The sequence below is a fragment of the Equus quagga genome, chromosome 7, assembly GCF_021613505.1.
Source record: "Equus quagga isolate Etosha38 chromosome 7, UCLA_HA_Equagga_1.0, whole genome shotgun sequence".
NCBI lineage: Eukaryota > Metazoa > Chordata > Mammalia > Perissodactyla > Equidae > Equus > Equus quagga.
Genome location: NC_060273.1, coordinates 89,727,743 through 89,733,742, shown reverse-complemented (window position 1 = coordinate 89,733,742; position 6,000 = coordinate 89,727,743).

The following is a 6,000-nucleotide window of genomic DNA, read 5'->3' as shown; positions in this document are numbered from 1 at the left end:
TTCACAGCTGAAAGCCAAACAATTTGAATCTGAATTCACCAGCTCAAACCAGGTCGAAAACAGAGAGCGAGTCAGTTGTACAGCTACTTGGCTGGCTGCAACCAAGATCAAACCAGTTCTAGCCACAGTTCCTGGGTCCTTGTCAAAAGCCCTGGGCTAGGGGGCTGGCTCCGTGGCCGAGTGGTTAAGTTTGCGCACTGCGCTGCAGGCGGCCCAGTGTTTCGTTGGTTCGAATCCTGGGCGCGGACATGGCACTGCTCATCAAGCCACGCTGAGGCCGCGTCCCACATGCCACAACTAGAAGGACCCACAACGAAGAATATACAACTATGTACCAGGGGGCTTTGGGGAGCAAAAGGAAAAAAATAAAATCTTAAAAAAAAAAAAAAAGTCCTGGGCTAGGACTTCCTTACAGGACTCCACGCCCACCAGAGGCAGCCTGGAGACCCCACCACACCTCCAGTAGCCCAGCCCAAGTTGTTTCTGACTCTACCCCTGAGACATGCCCATCTCCTTCTTCTCCACCTCTCCAGACAGGTGTTTACTCAGAAAGCCCAGGTCCTGGATCTGCCTAACAGGGTCCTAAGCCCCCAGACCCTGTTTGCCAAAGGAATGACCTTTGAATCGGGGGTGATTCCATCAGTCCAGACCTCTGAGCCTCTCAACTAAATCAGTGCCCCGGGATGGCCCAGGCCCAGGCCCAGGCCAGCTCCACCCAGAACACAGGGAGCTCTACTGCCTCTAACAGGAACACCGTCTCTCTATCGTACTCCACGCGGAAAGTCTGCACAGTCAACGTTACCTTTGAATTTTATGAGTGTTGGGAAGAGGAGAATGGCAGGCAGATTATGCTCAAGTTACAGAGGAAGACACTGGGTCTTAGAAGAGATGTGACTTTCCCAGTTGGGAAGTGAACCCAGGTCTTCTGACAGCCCTGATGTCATAGAGTAAGAATCCACTGAGCCAGAGCAGAGAAAATGGAGCAGAGGCCATGCTGAAGGAAGCTCACGTCTGGTTCCTGGTCTCACTTCCGTTTCCGCTTCTCTTACCTTTCCCAGGTGCCCATTCTTTCCACTCAGCCTATTGGCCCACCACTGGGCTTCCTACCTATCTTGACCAACCCGACCTCCAACTGTTTGTCCAAACTTCTCTCTTCCACTTCCCTCTCTTTCCTAACCAACTTTGAAATTTCCCTGATTGGCTGCTTTTGGAAGCTGCTTACTTCTATCTTTTACTAAGGAATGAGTGACGAATAACCCTGGAAATGATAGTAGACTCTAAATGAATTCTTAATTGGCAGGTTATCAGATGGCATAAAGAAGTAAAATGGCATGTGACAGAGGATATTCCAGACAGTGGGCGGAGGGGAGTATTTTTAACAAATACTGTTGTGGGAGAGGCTAATTTCCTCCCAACATCCATTCTGTCCTCTCTTAACATAACAGAACACCCAACTTTTGACTGGATACCTGGCTCCTAAGAATAAAGGTTTCTCAACCTCTCATTAGGCTGTATATGCTACGTGACTAAGTTCTGCCAACGCGATGTGAGTGGAAAGGTGCAACTTCTGGGTCACACCCTTAAACGGAAGGGGGCCCTCCTCTAACTAGACACAGGCTGAAATGTGTGGTGGCTATGAGCCATCTTTCACTACACGGAACAACAACATAGAAGAAGCCTAAGGCCTGGACACCAGGACTCACCAATCCACCCTGGACTATTTACACCTGGACTATTAAATGAGAGAGAGAGAGACGATCTTGTTGACCCTTTATTCTTTGTAGTCTCTGTTAGAGCAGCTAATATCCTAAATGATACCAGGGCCCTGTCTGGAAGTCTGTAAACTGTTTCACTCTTCTTGGTAGAAACACTGCCCTTAGCCAAGAAGGGGTAGTTTGAGGCAAGCCTAATTCATCAGAGCCTAGAGAATAAAGCCATGGAAAGAAAATGTGTGAAGCTGGGAAAGAATCTGAGCTTGGCCCAGCTGTGGCTAACTGGAGTGCACAGCCTCCACCTAAAGAAACTTACATTTGATTTTTCGGAAAGCTCACTCCCAAACAAAACCCTTAGGCCAATTTTGGCCCATGGGGCATCAGTTTTTTACTTCAGATTTGGTCCAATTCGTTTTACAGATGAGAGAGCTAGGGCACAGAGAGGCCAGATTCCCTCTCAGAGCCTTCAGCCCCTTAGAATCAGTACTGTTCCCAGAACACAGGTGTTCCGCCTCCCAGACCTGTGCCACCCCATATCCCCGGCTGAAGCCCCCAGGCATCTCCAGCTCCCTGGCAGGCGGGCAGGGTGGGGGGAAGTCAGGTACCATTTTGATTCTGCCTCAAAATTCTGCATTTAAGAAAAGGTCAGTTCCTCTTTCTCTGCCTCTCTTCTTTCAGAACAGTTCAGTCCTAAAGTCATTAGATGGGTGAGAATGACGTCCCCATGTCAGGGCAGCTGTGCGTGGGGTGCCTGAGTTGGGTGAGGAGGACATCATGTGGGAGACGAGACCAGCACCCTCAGAACCAGAATAAGATGAGGAAGGCATCCTCAGGAGGATGGGAGCTTGGTTATACCAACAAGAGAAAGCATGACGGGTAACAGGAGGCAGCTTTCTTACTGTCAGAGATAGTTGTAAATACTGAAAGGGAAAAACTAAAATGAACCCTGTGATGTTGGGTTGGACATCAAGTTTTGATGTGAACTCATGGTTATCAATATAAATGGATTTAGAAATATATATGTACTTGTGTGTACATGTGCTTCCCAGCTCCGTCCACTGTGAGGACCTGGGAGCAGTGACATCTTCATGTCAACAGACATACCTATGCCAGATCCGGGCTTCGAATTATGATTCTCCTTGGAGAAATGACTGATTTCTGGGCTGCAGGGGGGAAAGCACAGGAAGAACCTGGGACATCTTGTTCTGAAAAACAAGGAAGTGCTCAAAGAAGAATGGGGACAGATCAAAAGAACACAGAAGCCAGCTTAAAGGGAATACTGCTGGGCAACAGGGACATCAACATGTATTCTGAGCATCAGAATAAGTAATGTAATAAATAGATTATAACACTGGATAAAATAGGAAAACATAAGGTACAAATATAAATAAGTGAATGAATGGAAAGTTTGATGGAGGACAGGACACATAGGTAGTTTCAAAGTGCCTCCCCACAAAAACATTAATTTACAAAGGGGAAAAGAAATACTTCACCCTGGAGAAAGCTGACACACCACACTAACCAAGAGATCAAGGTCACCATCATCAGTAATGAACGAATCCCAATCACACACCACCTCTAGGAGGCAGCGAGGGGAACACAGCATCACTTGCCACTGCACTGCGAAAATGCACAACCTGAACCTAATCATGAGGAATCACCACGTGGACGGACATTCTACCAAATAAGTGACCTGTAATTTCCAAAGTATCAAGGTTATAAAAGTCAGGAGAAAACTAAAGGAAACTAAGCAGATACGACACAGCTGCTTTGCCTATAAAGGACATTACTGGCACAAGTGACAAAAGCTGAATAGGATCAAAGAATTAGAATGTTAACATACGAAAATTTTCTGATTTTGGTCGTTGTATTGAAATTACATAGGAAAATGTCCTTATTTGTGGGACACATACACTAAAGTATTTGGAGTTGATGTGGCGTCAGTTTAAGGGAAAAAAGTTTTTGCACTGTACATCCAATTTTTAAGTTTGTGATTATGTCAAAATAAAAACAAAAATAAAGAATATTACAAAAGAAAAAAGGAAAGGTCAGCAATTAGAGAGGCAGGCAGGGGAGGAGGGCGTTGTAAGAGCTGTACAATTTCTGGGGGTGCAATTCACATTACCAGAGCACTAACTCTGCAGCCAGACTGCTTGCATTCAAATTTCAGCCCCACTGTTTACCAGCTGTGTGACGTGGGGAAAGTTACTTAACCTCTCTGTTCCTCCGTTTCCTCATTAACGAGGATCATAATATTACCTACTTGGAGAGTTATGAGAATGAAATGGCTTTAGATTTGTTAAGTGCTTTGAAAAGTGCCTGGAACATATTACCATGTAAGTGTAACTAAAAGAAACAAAATGTCCCCTGCAGTTGTTCAAAATGGAGCAACCTCACACACGCTCACGGCGGGGAAGGGGAAGTGGATGGAAAATAGACAATTACGTTTCTTAATTTAAGAGAAAAGACACTACTCTGCAATTACAGCCAAACATAGTCTTCTCGCTGACGTTTTGGGGCTTGTTTTAGCCAAGAGTAATCAACGGAGGCTCAGGCGATCCGTGTCGTTACGGGACGGGAGGGAGGGAAGGCGGGTTACCGACGGTGCCGGAATGAAAAGCAGCTCATAAAAGGGGGGCACTGAGCTGAGCACATCCGTCTGCTGAACGCAGTGCCTTTTCCATGGATACCAACGTCAACACGACTCACTTCCCAGCCAAATGGAGGCGTCTGCTCTGACCAACACTGCCACCTGCAGGTCAACGCCGTAAAGACAATTTGATCGTATCTCAACCCCGGCCGGATTTCTAGACCATGGCATCGCCACACTGACCAGACCTTCAACCAGCAAACAGCAAACGTTGAGCAGTTATTGGATCCATGTTTGTGTTTTCAAACCTACTCTACCTTGGAAAGTACACGGCCTCTGCAATAATTATGCAGAAGGAGGGAGAAATCCAATTTACAGTAAAGTCATAAAATATATAGGAATAAACTTAAAATTCTGCTAATCATAAATATTTGAACAAATCAGCATGCATACCATATACCTAGATTTTAAAAACCTGAGTGCTATAAATTGGTTCTTTCCTAATTTATTTATAAATCTAATGTGATTCCAATAAAAATCTTAAGGAAATTTCCTTTTCCAAAACCTGAAAAACTTCTACATTTAAGGAAGATTAAAAAAAAAACCCCAAAACTGCAAAATATGGGAAACATCCTAATAACCACAGCCAACACTCATGAACCCTTACCACGTGCCAGGCCCTGCATTACTTCTGTAACTTTTCTCTTTAATCTTTACAATTGTGTGGGCTGCGTATTATTACCATCCCACAGAGTGGAAGTGTATTGTTAGCTGATGAGCATCCGTGTTTCTTTCCTAATGTCGCTCCAATTTCCCTTGGGGAATTGCATTCCCCTGATTTCAGCATTGACTATTGATCCAGCTGTCCTGCTCTCCCCAAGGGGCAGGCAAATTACCTCACAGGCATGTGATCCCTGCCTGCAGCTTCAAAATTTTAATTTCGAGTAAAGAAGTAAAAAGCCTAAAAATAGTTGAAGTTCACTCATTCTGGCAGTAGTGTGCTGACGAGGCAGTTGATTATTACCTTCTCTCTAGCTGGACCCCTGGAGGGAAGGAATCAAGGAGGGAAGGTGAGGAACCAGGAAGCATCAAGAGAACGCCATTTCCAACAGCAGCCTCAAGGGCACGGGAGTGGCGTGCCCAGAATCCCACGCAGCCAGAGCAGAGGGGCCACAGGGTCTTTGGTCATAGGAAAAGGAATGAAACCACTGGTAGTAACTACCAAGGGCTGGCAAGGAGGGACTGGGGAAATCAGTACCCTGACCTCTCTGCTTCAATTTTCTACCCCTGGACAAACACAATCAAAAGCCGGAAGACGAAACGCCCAGAGTCAGCCCCGAAGGATACGCTGCAGGAGACAATGTCAGAGAATGGACCTGCTGCACAAACGGAGTCTGACCAACATGCTTTCCAGTTGTTGCTAAAGGCAGAGCTGGTTCAGCTTGTGACAAAGCAGCCAAACTGACACAGCCCCCGTTACAGATAAGAAAATGAAGTTCAAAGAGGGTGAACAAGGGATCAAACCAGGAGTAAGACAAGGGGGGTGTCGGGGACCATAGGCACTGAAGTGCACCTGCCCCTGTCTGGAAATAGCGAAACTGAAAACATTTTAAAACATTCCAAACCAGCTGCCCCACTGGCAATCTAGTTAGACTGGAGACAACAGGAGAAAGGTCTGGAGGCTCCAGGGATGAGCAG